The sequence below is a fragment of the Oncorhynchus clarkii genome, chromosome 21 (assembly GCF_045791955.1).
Source record: "Oncorhynchus clarkii lewisi isolate Uvic-CL-2024 chromosome 21, UVic_Ocla_1.0, whole genome shotgun sequence".
Classification (NCBI taxonomy): Eukaryota; Metazoa; Chordata; class Actinopteri; order Salmoniformes; family Salmonidae; genus Oncorhynchus; species Oncorhynchus clarkii.
The window spans coordinates 48,649,509-48,665,813 of NC_092167.1; the positions used below are offsets into that span (position 1 = coordinate 48,649,509).

At 41.6% G+C, this 16,305-nt stretch overlaps 12 non-coding genes across 12 annotated transcripts; all 12 read left to right on the plus strand.

Moving 5' to 3' along the window:
- The first annotated feature begins 155 nt into the window (after positions 1 to 155).
- Positions 156 to 228, plus strand: trnar-ucu (transfer RNA arginine (anticodon UCU)). Its single transcript has one exon. It is a non-coding gene; the product is annotated as a tRNA-Arg (tRNA).
- An 844-nt stretch (positions 229 to 1,072) lies between these two features.
- On the plus strand, positions 1,073 to 1,145 carry trnar-ucu (transfer RNA arginine (anticodon UCU)). Its single transcript has one exon. It is a non-coding gene; the product is annotated as a tRNA-Arg (tRNA).
- An 821-nt stretch (positions 1,146 to 1,966) lies between these two features.
- On the plus strand, positions 1,967 to 2,039 carry trnar-ucu (transfer RNA arginine (anticodon UCU)). Its single transcript has one exon. It is a non-coding gene; the product is annotated as a tRNA-Arg (tRNA).
- A 1,412-nt stretch (positions 2,040 to 3,451) lies between these two features.
- Positions 3,452 to 3,524, plus strand: trnar-ucu (transfer RNA arginine (anticodon UCU)). The gene has a single exon. It is a non-coding gene; the product is annotated as a tRNA-Arg (tRNA).
- Positions 3,525 to 4,344: 820 nt separating this feature from the next.
- On the plus strand, positions 4,345 to 4,417 carry trnar-ucu (transfer RNA arginine (anticodon UCU)). The gene has a single exon. It is a non-coding gene; the product is annotated as a tRNA-Arg (tRNA).
- A 1,410-nt stretch (positions 4,418 to 5,827) lies between these two features.
- Positions 5,828 to 5,900, plus strand: trnar-ucu (transfer RNA arginine (anticodon UCU)). The gene has a single exon. It is a non-coding gene; the product is annotated as a tRNA-Arg (tRNA).
- An 821-nt stretch (positions 5,901 to 6,721) lies between these two features.
- On the plus strand, positions 6,722 to 6,794 carry trnar-ucu (transfer RNA arginine (anticodon UCU)). The gene has a single exon. It is a non-coding gene; the product is annotated as a tRNA-Arg (tRNA).
- Positions 6,795 to 8,373: 1,579 nt separating this feature from the next.
- On the plus strand, positions 8,374 to 8,446 carry trnar-ucu (transfer RNA arginine (anticodon UCU)). The gene has a single exon. It is a non-coding gene; the product is annotated as a tRNA-Arg (tRNA).
- Positions 8,447 to 9,372: 926 nt separating this feature from the next.
- On the plus strand, positions 9,373 to 9,445 carry trnar-ucu (transfer RNA arginine (anticodon UCU)). The gene has a single exon. It is a non-coding gene; the product is annotated as a tRNA-Arg (tRNA).
- A 1,920-nt stretch (positions 9,446 to 11,365) lies between these two features.
- trnar-ucu (transfer RNA arginine (anticodon UCU)) lies at positions 11,366 to 11,438 on the plus strand. The gene has a single exon. It is a non-coding gene; the product is annotated as a tRNA-Arg (tRNA).
- Positions 11,439 to 12,978: 1,540 nt separating this feature from the next.
- trnar-ucu (transfer RNA arginine (anticodon UCU)) lies at positions 12,979 to 13,051 on the plus strand. The gene has a single exon. It is a non-coding gene; the product is annotated as a tRNA-Arg (tRNA).
- A 1,011-nt stretch (positions 13,052 to 14,062) lies between these two features.
- trnar-ucu (transfer RNA arginine (anticodon UCU)) lies at positions 14,063 to 14,135 on the plus strand. The gene has a single exon. It is a non-coding gene; the product is annotated as a tRNA-Arg (tRNA).
- Positions 14,136 to 16,305: the final 2,170 nt, after the last annotated feature.

Sequence of the window (16,305 nt, forward strand, 5' to 3'; positions counted from 1 at the left end):
GTCTCAGTACCCTACGTGATTATTTTTTGACTGCTTCTGTCAGTTTGTACAGGTCATGCTGGTTACAGAAGCGAAGCGAAAGCGTGATGTCTACTTTAACCACGTGTACGTTCGGTAGAAACCACTCTCTGCTATCCAGTTCATTTTCAGCAAGTGCCCCAGTGGCCTAATGGATAAGGCACTGGCCTTCTAAGCCAGGGATTGTGGGTTCGAGTCCCATCTGGGGTGGGTGTATGCGGAGGAAGAGAAATCAGCACGTGACACAGAGTTTGATGGATTGAAGCATTCCGATTTACTTTTTAGAAATGAAGATTTAACTGGGATAAAAAAGGAGAATTGTGGAAATGTGTGATCAGCATGACCTATATGAACTGTCTCTGTGCCCTCCGAAATGCATTTTTTTTTTACAACTGCTTCTATCAGTTCATATAGGTCATGCTGATCACACATTTCCACAGGGACTTAAGACACTGACCGCCTAATCCATCTATTCAGTTTGCTTTGAGCAATGAAGTGCAAACAGAAGAGAAGAGCTGGGCACATAACACAGAGGTTGATGGATCGAAGCTATCCAATTCTACTTTTAGAAATGAAGTGTAAACAGGGATTTTTTTTACATTTCAGAATTTCATGGGCATGTCTCTGTGCCCTCCGTGATTCTTTTTTTATTACTGCTTCTATCAATCCATATAGGTCATGCTGATCACAGAGAGACACAGTGGCTTAAGACACTGATCTCCTAATCCATGTATTGTGAATTCAAGTATTGTTTTGGGGTACCTGAAAGTGGAGTGATGAAGTGGAAGTGTGCCTGGCAGTTAACCCAGTGATTTATGGATCGAAACCATCCTCTGCTATTCAGTTTGCTTTAGCAATGAAGTGGAAACAGAAATATTAAACCATAATTTCATGGGCATGTCTCAGTACCCTACGTGATTATTTTTTGACTGCTTCTGTCAGTTTGTACAGGTCATGCTGGTTACAGAAGCGAAGCGAAAGCGTGATGTCTACTTTAACCACGTGTACGTTCGGTAGAAACCACTCTCTGCTATCCAGTTCATTTTCAGCAAGTGCCCCAGTGGCCTAATGGATAAGGCACTGGCCTTCTAAGCCAGGGATTGTGGGTTCGAGTCCCATCTGGGGTGGGTGTATGCGGAGGAAGAGAAATCAGCACGTGACACAGAGTTTGATGGATTAAAGCTTTCCGATTTACTTTTTAGAAATGAAGATTTAACTGGGATAAAAAAGGAGAATTTCATGGGCATGTCTCTGTGCCCTCCGAAATGCATTTTTTTTTTACAACTGCTTCTATCAGTTCATATAGGTCATGCTGATCACACATTTCCACAGTGACTTAAGACACTGACCGCCTAATCCATCTATTCAGTTTGCTTTGAGCAATGAAGTGCAAACAGAAGAGAAGAGCTGGGCACATAACACAGAGGTTGATGGATCGAAGCTATCCAATTCTACTTTTAGAAATGAAGTGTAAACAGGGATTTTTTTTTTACATTTCAGAATTTCATGGGCATGTCTCTGTGCCCTCCGTGATTCTTTTTTTATTACTGCTTCTATCAATCCATATAGGTCATGCTGATCACAGAGAGACACAGTGGCTTAAGACACTGATCTCCTAATCCATGTATTGTGAATTCAAGTATTGTTTTGGGGTACCTGAAAGTGGAGTGATGAAGTGGAAGTGTGCCTGGCAGTTAACCCAGTGATTTATGGATCGAAACCATCCTCTGCTATTCAGTTTGCTTTAGCAATGAAGTGGAAACAGAAATATTAAACCATAATTTCATGGGCATGTCTCAGTGCCCTCCGTGATTATTTTTTGACTGCTTCTGTCAGTTTGTACAGGTCATGCTGTTTACAGAAGCGAAGCGAAAGCGTGATGTCTACTTTAACCACGTGTACGTTCGGTTGAAACCACTCTCTGCTATCCAGTTCATTATCAGCAAGTGCCCCAGTGGCCTAATGGATAAGGCACTGGCCTTCTAAGCCAGGGATTGTGGGTTCGAGTCCCATGTGGGGTGGGTGTACGCGGAGGAAGAGAGATCAGCACGTGACACATATTTTGATGGATTGAAGCTTTCCGATTTACTTTTTAGAAATGAAGATTTAACTGGGATAAAAAAGGAGAATTTCATGGGCATGTCTCTGTGCCCTCTGAAATGCAATTTTTTTTTACAACTGCTTCTATCAGTTCATATAGGTCATGCTGATCACACATTTCCACAGTGACTTAAGACACTGACCGCCTAATCCATTTATTGTGAGTTCAAGTATTGTTTTGGGGTACCTGAAAGTGGAGGGATGAAGTGGAAGTGTGCAGGGCAGTTAACCAAGTGATTTAGGGATCGAAACCATCCTCTGCTATCCAGTTTGCTTTGAGCAATGAAGTGCAAACAGAAGAGAAGAGCTGGGCACATAACACAGAGGTTGATGGATCGAAGCTATTTTTTTTTTACATTGGAGAATTTCATGGGCATGTCTCTGTGCCCTCCGTGATTCTTTTTTTATTACTGCTTCTATCAATCCATATAGGTCATGCTGATCACAGAGAGACACAGTGGCTTAAGACACTGATCTCCTAATCCATGTATTGTGAATTCAAGTATTGTTTGGGTGTATGCGGAGGAAGAGAAATCAGCACGTGACACAGAGTTTGATGGATTGAAGCATTCCGATTTACTTTTTAGAAATGAAGATTTAACTGGGATAAAAAAGGAGAATTTCATGGGCATGTCTCTGTGCCCTCCGAAATGCATTTTTTTTTTACAACTGCTTCTATCAGTTCATATAGGTCATGCTGATCACACATTTCCACAGGGACTTAAGACACTGACCGCCTAATCCATCTATTCAGTTTGCTTTGAGCAATGAAGTGCAAACAGAAGAGAAGAGCTGGGCACATAACACAGAGGTTGATGGATCGAAGATATCCAATTCTACTTTTAGAAATGAAGTGTAAACAGGGATTTTTTTTTTACATTGGAGAATTTCATGGGCATGTCTCTGTGCCCTCCGTGATTCTTTTTTTATTACTGCTTCTATCAATCCATATAGGTCATGCTGATCACAGAGAGACACAGTGGCTTAAGACACTGATCTCCTAATCCATGTATTGTGAATTCAAGTATTGTTTTGGGGTACCTGAAAGTGGAGTGATGAAGTGGAAGTGTGCCTGGCAGTTAACCCAGTGATTTATGGATCGAAACCATCCTCTGCTATTCAGTTTGCTTTAGCAATGAAGTGGAAACAGAAATATTAAACCATAATTTCATGGGCATGTCTCAGTACCCTACGTGATTATTTTTTGACTGCTTCTGTCAGTTTGTACAGGTCATGCTGGTTACAGAAGCGAAGCGAAAGCGTGATGTCTACTTTAACCACGTGTACGTTCGGTAGAAACCACTCTCTGCTATCCAGTTCATTTTCAGCAAGTGCCCCAGTGGCCTAATGGATAAGGCACTGGCCTTCTAAGCCAGGGATTGTGGGTTCGAGTCCCATCTGGGGTGGGTGTATGCGGAGGAAGAGAAATCAGCACGTGACACAGAGTTTGATGGATTAAAGCTTTCCGATTTACTTTTTAGAAATGAAGATTTAACTGGGATAAAAAAGGAGAATTTCATGGGCATGTCTCTGTGCCCTCCGAAATGCATTTTTTTTTACAACTGCTTCTATCAGTTCATATAGGTCATGCTGATCACACATTTCCACAGTGACTTAAGACACTGACCGCCTAATCCATCTATTCAGTTTGCTTTGAGCAATGAAGTGCAAACAGAAGAGAAGAGCTGGGCACATAACACAGAGGTTGATGGATCGAAGCTATCCAATTCTACTTTTAGAAATGAAGTGTAAACAGGGATTTTTTTTTTACATTTCAGAATTTCATGGGCATGTCTCTGTGCCCTCCGTGATTCTTTTTTTATTACTGCTTCTATCAATCCATATAGGTCATGCTGATCACAGAGAGACACAGTGGCTTAAGACACTGATCTCCTAATCCATGTATTGTGAATTCAAGTATTGTTTTGGGGTACCTGAAAGTGGAGTGATGAAGTGGAAGTGTGCCTGGCAGTTAACCCAGTGATTTATGGATCGAAACCATCCTCTGCTATTCAGTTTGCTTTAGCAATGAAGTGGAAACAGAAATATTAAACCATAATTTCATGGGCATGTCTCAGTGCCCTCCGTGATTATTTTTTGACTGCTTCTGTCAGTTTGTACAGGTCATGCTGTTTACAGAAGCGAAGCGAAAGCGTGATGTCTACTTTAACCACGTGTACGTTCGGTTGAAACCACTCTCTGCTATCCAGTTCATTATCAGCAAGTGCCCCAGTGGCCTAATGGATAAGGCACTGGCCTTCTAAGCCAGGGATTGTGGGTTCGAGTCCCATGTGGGGTGGGTGTACGCGGAGGAAGAGAGATCAGCACGTGACACATATTTTGATGGATTGAAGCTTTCCGATTTACTTTTTAGAAATGAAGATTTAACTGGGATAAAAAAGGAGAATTTCATGGGCATGTCTCTGTGCCCTCTGAAATGCAATTTTTTTTTACAACTGCTTCTATCAGTTCATATAGGTCATGCTGATCACACATTTCCACAGTGACTTAAGACACTGACCGCCTAATCCATTTATTGTGAGTTCAAGTATTGTTTTGGGGTACCTGAAAGTGGAGGGATGAAGTGGAAGTGTGCAGGGCAGTTAACCAAGTGATTTAGGGATCGAAACCATCCTCTGCTATCCAGTTTGCTTTGAGCAATGAAGTGCAAACAGAAGAGAAGAGCTGGGCACATAACACAGAGGTTGATGGATCGAAGCTATTTTTTTTTTACATTGGAGAATTTCATGGGCATGTCTCTGTGCCCTCCGTGATTCTTTTTTTATTACTGCTTCTATCAATCCATATAGGTCATGCTGATCACAGAGAGACACAGTGGCTTAAGACACTGATCTCCTAATCCATGTATTGTGAATTCAAGTATTGTTTGGGTGTATGCGGAGGAAGAGAAATCAGCACGTGACACAGAGTTTGATGGATTGAAGCATTCCGATTTACTTTTTAGAAATGAAGATTTAACTGGGATAAAAAAGGAGAATTTCATGGGCATGTCTCTGTGCCCTCCGAAATGCATTTTTTTTTTACAACTGCTTCTATCAGTTCATATAGGTCATGCTGATCACACATTTCCACAGGGACTTAAGACACTGACCGCCTAATCCATCTATTCAGTTTGCTTTGAGCAATGAAGTGCAAACAGAAGAGAAGAGCTGGGCACATAACACAGAGGTTGATGGATCGAAGCTATCCAATTCTACTTTTAGAAATGAAGTGTAAACAGGGATTTTTTTTACATTTCAGAATTTCATGGGCATGTCTCTGTGCCCTCCGTGATTCTTTTTTTATTACTGCTTCTATCAATCCATATAGGTCATGCTGATCACAGAGAGACACAGTGGCTTAAGACACTGATCTCCTAATCCATGTATTGTGAATTCAAGTATTGTTTTGGGGTACCTGAAAGTGGAGTGATGAAGTGGAAGTGTGCCTGGCAGTTAACCCAGTGATTTATGGATCGAAACCATCCTCTGCTATTCAGTTTGCTTTAGCAATGAAGTGGAAACAGAAATATTAAACCATAATTTCATGGGCATGTCTCAGTACCCTACGTGATTATTTTTTGACTGCTTCTGTCAGTTTGTACAGGTCATGCTGGTTACAGAAGCGAAGCGAAAGCGTGATGTCTACTTTAACCACGTGTACGTTCGGTAGAAACCACTCTCTGCTATCCAGTTCATTTTCAGCAAGTGCCCCAGTGGCCTAATGGATAAGGCACTGGCCTTCTAAGCCAGGGATTGTGGGTTCGAGTCCCATCTGGGGTGGGTGTATGCGGAGGAAGAGAAATCAGCACGTGACACAGAGTTTGATGGATTAAAGCTTTCCGATTTACTTTTTAGAAATGAAGATTTAACTGGGATAAAAAAGGAGAATTTCATGGGCATGTCTCTGTGCCCTCCGAAATGCATTTTTTTTTTACAACTGCTTCTATCAGTTCATATAGGTCATGCTGATCACACATTTCCACAGTGACTTAAGACACTGACCGCCTAATCCATCTATTCAGTTTGCTTTGAGCAATGAAGTGCAAACAGAAGAGAAGAGCTGGGCACATAACACAGAGGTTGATGGATCGAAGCTATCCAATTCTACTTTTAGAAATGAAGTGTAAACAGGGATTTTTTTTTTACATTTCAGAATTTCATGGGCATGTCTCTGTGCCCTCCGTGATTCTTTTTTTATTACTGCTTCTATCAATCCATATAGGTCATGCTGATCACAGAGAGACACAGTGGCTTAAGACACTGATCTCCTAATCCATGTATTGTGAATTCAAGTATTGTTTTGGGGTACCTGAAAGTGGAGTGATGAAGTGGAAGTGTGCCTGGCAGTTAACCCAGTGATTTATGGATCGAAACCATCCTCTGCTATTCAGTTTGCTTTAGCAATGAAGTGGAAACAGAAATATTAAACCATAATTTCATGGGCATGTCTCAGTGCCCTCCGTGATTATTTTTTGACTGCTTCTGTCAGTTTGTACAGGTCATGCTGTTTACAGAAGCGAAGCGAAAGCGTGATGTCTACTTTAACCACGTGTACGTTCGGTTGAAACCACTCTCTGCTATCCAGTTCATTATTAGCAAGTGCCCCAGTGGCCTAATGGATAAGGCACTGGCCTTCTAAGCCAGGGATTGTGGGTTCGAGTCCCATCTGGGGTGGATGTATGCGGAGGACGAGAGATCAGCACGTGACACAGAGTTTGATGGATTGAAGATTTCCGATTCAATTTTTAGAAATGAAGATTTAACTGGGATAAAAAAGGAGAATTTCATGGGCATGTCTCTGTGCTCCCCGAAATGCATTTTTTTTTACAACTGCTTCTATCAGTTCATATAGTTCATGCTGATCACACATTTCCACAGTGACTTAAGACACTGACCGCCTAATCCATTTATTGTGAGTTCAAGTATTGTTTTGGGGTACCTGAAAGTGGAGGGATGAAGTGGAAGTGTGCAGGGCAGTTAACCAAGTGATTTAGGGATTGAAACCATCCTCTGCTATCCAGTTTGCTTTGAGCAATGAAGTGCAAACAGAAGAGAAGAGCTGGGCACATAACACAGAGGTTGATGGATCGAAGCTATCCAATTCTACTTTTAGAAATGAAGTGTAAACAGGGATTTTTTTTTTACATTTCAGAATTTCATGGGCATGTCTCTGTGCCCTCCGTGATTCTTTTTTTATTACTGCTTCTATCAATCCATATAGGTCATGCTGATCACAGAGAGACACAGTGGCTTAAGACACTGATCTCCTAATCCATGTATTGTGAATTCAAGTATTGTTTTGGGGTACCTGAAAGTGGAGTGATGAAGTGGTAGTGTGCCTGGCAGTTAACCCAGTGATTTATGGATCGAAACCATCCTCTGCTATTCAGTTTGCTTTAACAATGAAGTGATTTAACTGGGATAAAAAAGGAGAATTTCATGGGCATGTCTCTGTGCCCTCCGAAATGCATTTTTTTTTACAACTGCTTCTATCAGTTCATATAGGTCATGCTGATCACACATTTCCACAGTGACTTAAGACACTGACCGCCTAATCCATTTATTGTGAGTTCAAGTATTGTTTTGGGGTACCTGAAAGTGGAGGGATGAAGTGGAAGTGTGCAGGGCAGTTAACCAAGTGATTTAGGGATCGAAACCATCCTCTGCTATCCAGTTTGCTTTGAGCAATGAAGTGCAAACAGAAGAGAAGAGCTGGGCACATAACACAGAGGTTGATGGATCGAAGATATCCAATTCTACTTTTAGAAATGAAGTGTAAACAGGGATTTTTTTTTTACATTTGAGAATTTCATGGGCATGTCTCTGTGCCCTCCGTGATTCTTTTTTTATTACTGCTTCTATCAATCCATATAGGTCATGCTGATCACAGAGAGACACAGTGGCTTAAGACACTGATCTCCTAATCCATGTATTGTGAATTCAAGTATTGTTTTGGGGTACCTGAAAGTGGAGTGATGAAGTGGAAGTGTGCCTGGCAGTTAACCCAGTGATTTATGGATCAAAACCATCCTCTGCTATTCAGTTTGCTTTAGCAATGAAGTGGAAACAGAAATATTAAACCATAATTTCATGGGCATGTCTCAGTGCCCTCCGTGATAATTTTTTGACTGCTTCTGTCAGTTTGTACAGGTCATGCTGATTACAGAAGCGAAGCGGAAGCGTGATGTCTACTTTAACCACGTGTACGTTCGGTAGAAACCACTCTCTGATATCCAGTTCATTATCAGCAAGTGCCCCAGTGGCCTAATGGATAAGGCACTGGCCTTCTAAGCCAGGGATTGTGGGTTCGAGCCCCATCTGGGGTGGGTGTATGTGGAGGAAGAGAGATCAGCACGTGACACAGAGTTTGATGGATTGAAGCTTTCCGATTCAATTTTTAGAAATGAAGATTTAACTGGGATAAAAAAGGAGAATTTCATGGCCATGTCTCTGTGCCCTCCGAAATGCATTTTTTTTTACAACTGCTTCTATCAGTTCATATAGGTCATGCTGATCACACATTTCCACAGTGACTTAAGACACTGACCGCCTAATCCATTTATTGTGAGTTCAAGTATTGTTTTGGGGTACCTGAAAGTGGAGGGATGAAGTGGAAGTGTGCAGGGCAGTTAACCAAGTGATTTAGGGATCGAAACCATCCTCTGCTATCCAGTTTGCTTTGAGCAATGAAGTGCAAACAGAAGAGAAGAGCTGGGCACATAACACAGAGGTTGATGGATCGAAGCTATCCAATTCTACTTTTAGAAATTAAGTGTAAACAGGGATTTTTTTTTTACATTTCAGAATTTCATGGGCATGTCTCTGTGCCCTCCGTGATTCTTTTTTTATTACTGCTTCTATCAATCCATATAGGTCATGCTGATCACAGAGAGACACAGTGGCTTAAGACACTGATCTCCTAATCCATGTATTGTGAATTCATGTTTTGGTTTGGGGTACCTGAAAGTGGAGTGATGAAGTGGAAGTGTGCCTGGCAGTTAACCCAGTGATTTATGGATCGAAACCATCCTCTGCTATTCAGTTTGCTTTAGCAATGAAGTGGAAACAGAAATATTAAACCATAATTTCATGGGCATGTCTCAGTGCCCTCCGTGATAATTTTTTGACTGCTTCTGTCAGTTTGTACAGGTCATGCTGATTACAGAAGCGAAGCGGAAGCGTGATGTCTACTTTAACCACGTGTACGTTCGGTAGAAACCACTCTCTGCTATCCAGTTCATTTTCAGCAAGTGCCCCAGTGGCCTAATGGATAAGGCACTGGCCTTCTAAGCCAGGGATTGTGGGTTCGAGTACCATCTGGGGTGCGGAGGAATGCGGAGGAAGAGAGATCAGCATGTGACATAGAGTTTGATGGATTGAAACTTTCCGATTCAATTTTTAGAAATGAAGATTTAACTGGGATAAAAAAGGAGAATTTCATGGGCATGTCTCTGTGCCCTCCGAAATGCAATTTTTTTTTACAACTGCTTCTATCGGTTCATATAGGTCATGCTGATCACACATTTCCACAGTGACTTAAGACACTGACCGCCTAATCCATTTATTGTGAGTTCAAGTATTGTTTTGGGGTACCTGAAAGTGGAGGGATGAAGTGGAAGTGTGCAGGGCAGTTAACCAAGTGATTTAGGGATCGAAACCATCCTCTGCTATCCAGTTTGCTTTGAGCAATGACGTGCAAACAGAAGAGAAGAGCTGGGCACATAACACAGAGGTTGATGGATCGAAGCTATCCAATTCTACTTTTAGAAATTAAGTGTAAACAGGGATTTTTTTTTTACATTTGAGAATTTCATGGGCATGTCTCTGTGCCCTCCGTGATTCTTTTTTTATTACTGCTTCTATCAATCCATATAGGTCATGCTGATCACAGAGAGACACAGTGGCTTAAGACACTGATCTCCTAATCCATGTATTGTGAATTCAAGTATTGTTTTGTGGTACCTGAAAGTGGAGTGATGAAGTGGAAGTGTGCCTGGCAGTTAACCCAGTGATTTATGGATCGAAACCATCCTCTGCTATTCAGTTTGCTTTAGCAATGAAGTGGAAACAGAAATATTAAACCATAATTTCATGGACATGTCTCAGTGCCCTCCGTGATTATTTTTTGACTGCTTCTGTCAGTTTGTACAGGTCATGCTGGTTACAGAAGCGAAGCGAAAGAGTGATGTCTACTATAACCACGTGTACGTTCAGTTGAAACCACTCTCTGCTATCCAGTTCATTATCAGCAAGTGCCCCAGTGGCCTAATGGATAAGGCACTGGCCTTCTAAGCCGTGGGTTCGAGTCCCATCTGGGCTGGATGTATGCGGAGGACGAGAGATCAGCACGTGACACAGAGTTTGATGGATTGAAGATTTCCGATTCAATTTTTAGAAATGAAGATTTAACTGGGATAAAAAAGGAGAATTTCATGGGCATGTCTCTGTGCCCCCCGAAATGCATTTTTTTTAACAACTGCTTCTATCAGTTCATATAGTTCATGCTGATCACACATTTCCACAGTGACTTAAGACACTGACCGCCTAATCCATTTATTGTGAGTTCAAGTATTGTTTTGGGGTACCTGAAAGTGGAGGGATGAAGTGGAAGTGTGCAGGGCAGTTAACCAAGTGATTTAGGGATCGAAACCATCCTCTGCTATCCAGTTTGCTTTGAGCAATGAAGTGCAAACAGAAGAGAAGAGCTGGGCACATAACACAGAGGTTGATGGATCGAAGCTATCCAATTCTACTTTTAGAAATGAAGTGTAAACAGGGATTTTTTTTTACATTTCAGAATTTCATGGGCATGTCTCTGTGCCCTCCGTGATTCTTTTTTTATTACTGCTTCTATCAATCCATATAGGTCATGCTGATCACAGAGAGACACAGTGGCTTAAGACACTGATCTCCTAATCCATGTATTGTGAATTCAAGTATTGTTTTGGGGTACCTGAAAGTGGAGTGATGAAGTGGAAGTGTGCCTGGCAGTTAACCCAGTGATTTATGGATCGAAACCATCCTCTGCTATTCAGTTTGCTTTAGCAATGAAGTGGAAACAGAAATATTAAACCATAATTTCATGGGCATGTCTCAGTGCCCTCCGTGAGAATTTTTTGACTGCTTCTGTCAGTTTGTACAGGTCATGCTGATTACAGAAGCGAAGCGGAAGCGTGATGTCTACTTTAACCACGTGTACGTTCGGTAGAAACCACTCTCTGCTATCCAGTTCATTTTCAGCAAGTGCCCCAGTGGCCTAATGGATAAGGCACTGGCCTTCTAAGCCAGGGATTGTGGGTTCGAGTCCCATCTGGGGTGGGTGTATGCTGAGGAAGAGAGATCAGCACGTGACACAGAGCTTGATGGATTGAAGCTTTCCAATTTACTTTTTAGAAATGAAGATTTAACTGGGATAAAAAAGGAGAATTTCATGGGCATGTCTCTGTGCCCTCCGAAATGCAATTTTTTTTTTACAACTGCTTCTATCAGTTCATATAGGTCATGCTGATCACACATTTCCACAGTGACTTAAGACACTGACCGCCTAATCCATTTATTGTGAGTTCAAGTATTGTTTTGGGGTACCTGAAAGTGGAGGGATGAAGTGCAAGTGTGCAGGGCAGTTAACCAAGTGATTTAGGGATCGAAACCATCCTCTGCTATCCAGTTTGCTTTGAGCAATGAAGTGCAAACAGAAGAGAAGAGCTGGGCACATAACACAGAGGTTGATGGATCGAAGATATCCAATTCTACTTTTAGAAATGAAGTGTAAACAGGGATTTTTTTTTCACATTTGAGAATTTCATGGGCATGTCTCTGTGCCCTCCGTGATTCTTTTTTTATTACTGCTTCTATCAATCCATATAGGTCATGCTGATCACAGAGAGACACAGTGGCTTAAGACACTGATCTCCTAATCCATGTATTGTGAATTCAAGTATTGTTTTGGGGTACCTGAAAGTGGAGTGATGAAGTGGAAGTGTGCCTGGCAGTTAACCCAGTGATTTATGGATCGAAACCATCCTCTGCTATTCAGTTTGCTTTAACAATGAAGTGATTTAACTGGGATAAAAAAGGAGAATTTCATGGGCATGTCTCTGTGCCCTCCGAAATGCAATTTTTTTTACAACTGCTTCTATCAGTTCATATAGGTCATGCTGATCACACATTTCCACAGTGACTTAAGACACTGACCGCCTAATCCATTTATTGTGAGTTCAAGTATTGTTTTGGGGTACCTGAAAGTGGAGGGATGAAGTGGAAGTGTGCATGGCAGTTAACCAAGTGATTTAGGGATCGAAACCATCCTCTGCTATCCAGTTTGCTTTGAGCAATGAAGTGCAAACAGAAGAGAAGAGCTGGGCACATAACACAGAGGTTGATGGATCGAAGCTATCCAATTCTACTTTTAGAAATGAAGTGTAAACAGGGATTTTTTTTTTACATTTCAGAATTTCATGGGCATGTCTCTGTGCCCTCCGTGATTCTTTTTTTATTACTGCTTCTATCAATCCATATAGGTCATGCTGATCACAGAGAGACACAGTGGCTTAAGACACTGATCTCCTAATCCATGTATTGTGAATTCAAGTATTGTTTTGGGGTACCTGAAAGTGGAGTGATGAAGTGGAAGTGTGCCTGGCAGTTAACCCAGTGATTTATGGATCGAAACCATCCTCTGCTATTCAGTTTGCTTTAGCAATGAAGTGGAAACTGAAGTGAAAATGTTTTGACTGCTTCTGTCAGTTTGTACAGGTCATGCTGATTACAGAAGCGAAGCGGAAGCGTGATGTCTACTTTAACCACGTATACGTTCGGTAGAAACCACTCTCTGCTATCCAGTTCATTTTCAGCAAGTGCCCCAGTGGCCTAATGGATAAGGCACTGGCCTTCTAAGGAAGGGGTTGTGGGTTCGAGTCCCATCTGGGGTATGCGGAGGAAGAGAAATCAGCACGTGACACAGAGTTAGATGGATTGAAGATTTCCGATTCAATTTTTAGAAATGAAGATTTAACTGGGATAAAAAAGGAGAATTTCATTCAAAAAATCTTTATACTCTCTTTGGATAATTCATTCCAATCATTTAAAAGTTAACAGCAGGTATTCTGCATGTAAGTTTAAGTATTTTGATATGTTCTCTGTGCCCTCCGAAATGCAATTTTTTTTTACAACTGCTTCTATCAGTTCATATAGGTCATGCTGATCACACATTTCCACAGTGACTTAAGACACTGACCGCCTAATCCATTTATTGTGAGTTCAAGTATTGTTTTGGGGTACCTGAAAGTGGAGGGATGAAGTGGAAGTGTGCAGGGCAGTTAACCAAGTGATTTAGGGATCGAAACCATCCTCTGCTATCCAGTTTGCTTTGAGCAATGAAGTGCAAACAGAAGAGAAGAGCTGGGCACATAACACAGAGGTTGATGGATCGAAGATATCCAATTCTACTTTTAGAAATGAAGTGTAAACAGGGATTTTTTTTTTACATTTGAGAATTTCATGGGCATGTCTCTGTGCCCTCCGTGATTCTTTTTTTATTACTGCTTCTATCAATCCATATAGGTCATGCTGATCACAGAGAGACACAGTGGCTTAAGACACTGATCTCCTAATCCATGTATTGTGAATTCAAGTATTGTTTTGGGGTACCTGAAGGGTGGAGTGATGAAGTGGAAGTGTGCCTGGCAGTTAACCCAGTGATTTATGGATCGAAACCATCCTCTGCTATTCAGTTTGCTTTAGCAATGAAGTGGAAACAGAAATATTAAACCATAATTTCATGGGCATGTCTCAGTACCCTCCGTGATTATTTTTTGACTGCTTCTGTCAGTTTGTACAGGTCATGCTGGTTACAGAAGCGAAGCGAAAGCGTGATGTCTACTTTAACCACGTGTACGTTCGGTTGAAACCACTCTCTGCTATCCAGTTCATTTTCAGCAAGTGCCCCAGTGGCCTAATGGATAAGGCACTGGCCTTCTAAGCCAGGGATTGTGGGTTCGAGTCCCATCTGGGGTGGGTGTATGCTGAGGAAGAGAGATCAGCACGTGACACAGAGTTTGATGGATTGAAGCTTTCCGATTTACTTTTTAGAAATGAAGATTTAACTGGGATAAAAAAGGAGAATTTCATGGGCATGTCTCTGTGCCCTCCGAAATGCAATTTTTTTTACAACTGCTTCTATCAGTTCATATAGGTCATGCTGATCACACATTTCCACAGTGACTTAAGACACTGACCGCCTAATCCATTTATTGTGAGTTCAAGTATTGTTTTGGGGTACCTGAAAGTGGAGGGATGAAGTGCAAGTGTGCAGGGCAGTTAACCAAGTGATTTAGGGATCGAAACCATCCTCTGCTATCCAGTTTGCTTTGAGCAATGAAGTGCAAACAGAAGAGAAGAGCTGGGCACATAACACAGAGGTTGATGGATCGAAGATATCCAATTCTACTTTTAGAAATGAAGTGTAAACAGGGATTTTTTTTTTACATTTGAGAATTTCATGGGCATGTCTCTGTGCCCTCCGTGATTCTTTTTTTATTACTGCTTCTATCAATCCATATAGGTCATGCTGATCACAGAGAGACACAGTGGCTTAAGACACTGATCTCCTAATCCATGTATTGTGAATTCAAGTATTGTTTTGGGGTACCTGAAAGTGGAGTGATGAAGTGGAAGTGTGCCTGGCAGTTAACCCAGTGATTTATGGATCGAAACCATCCTCTGCTATTCAGTTTGCTTTAGCAATGAAGTGGAAACAGAAATATTAAACCATAATTTCATGGGCATGTCTCAGTACCCTCCGTGATTATTTTTTGACTGCTTCTGTCAGTTTGTACAGGTCATGCTGGTTACAGAAGCGAAGCGAAAGCGTGATGTCTACTTTAACCACGTGTACGTTCGGTTGAAACCACTCTCTGCTATCCAGTTCATTATCAGCAAGTGGCCCAGTGGCCTAATGGATAAGGCACTGGCCTTCTAAGCCGTGGGTTCGAGTCCCATCTGGGATGGATGTATGCGGAGGAAGAGAGATCAGCACGTGACACAGAGTTTGATGGATTGAAGCTTTCCGATTCCATTTTTAGAAATGAAGATTTAACTGGGATAAAAAAGGAGAATTTCATGGGCATGTCTCTGTGCCCTCCGAAATGCAATTTTTTTTACAACTGCTTCTATCAGTTCATATAGGTCATGCTGATCACACATTTCCACAGTGACTTAAGACACTGACCGCCTAATCCATTTATTGTGAGTTCAAGTATTGTTTTGGGGTACCTGAAAGTGGAGGGATGAAGTGGAAGTGTGCAGGGCAGTTAACCAAGTGATTTAGGGATCGAAACCATCCTCTGCTATCCAGTTTGCTTTGAGCAATGAAGTGCAAACAGAAGAGAAGAGCTGGGCACATAACACAGAGGTGGATGGATCGAAGATATCCAATTCTACTTTTAGAAATGAAGTGTAAACAGGGATTTTTTTTTTACATTTGAGAATTTCATGGGCATGTCTCTGTGCCCTCCGTGATTCTTTTTTTATTACTGCTTCTATCAATCCATATAGGTCATGCTGATCACAGAGAGACACAGTGGCTTAAGACACTGATCTCCTAATCCATGTATTGTGAATTCAAGTATTGTTTTGGGGTACCTGAATGGTGGAGTGATGAAGTGGAAGTGTGCCTGGCAGTTAACCCAGTGATTTATGGATCGAAACCATCCTCTGCTATTCAGTTTGCTTTAGCAATGAAGTGGAAACAGAAATATTAAACCATAATTTCATGGGCATGTCTCAGTACCCTCCGTGATTATTTTTTGACTGCTTCTGTCAGTTTGTACAGGTCATGCTGGTTACAGAAGCGAAGCGAAAGCGTGATGTCTACTTTAACCACGTGTACGTTCGGTTGAAACCACTCTCTGCTATCCAGTTCATTATCAGCAAGTGCCCCAGTGGCCTAATGGATAAGGCACTGGCCTTCTAAGCCGTGGGTTCGAGTCCCATCTGGGCTGGATGTATGCGGAGGAAGAGAGATCAGCACGTGACACAGAGTTTGATGGATTGAAGCTTTCCGATTTACTTTTTAGAAATGAATATTTAACTGGGATAAAAAAGGAGAATTTCATGGGCATGTCTCTGTGCCCTCCGAAATGCAATTTTTTTTTACAACTGCTTCTATCAGTTCATATAGGTCATG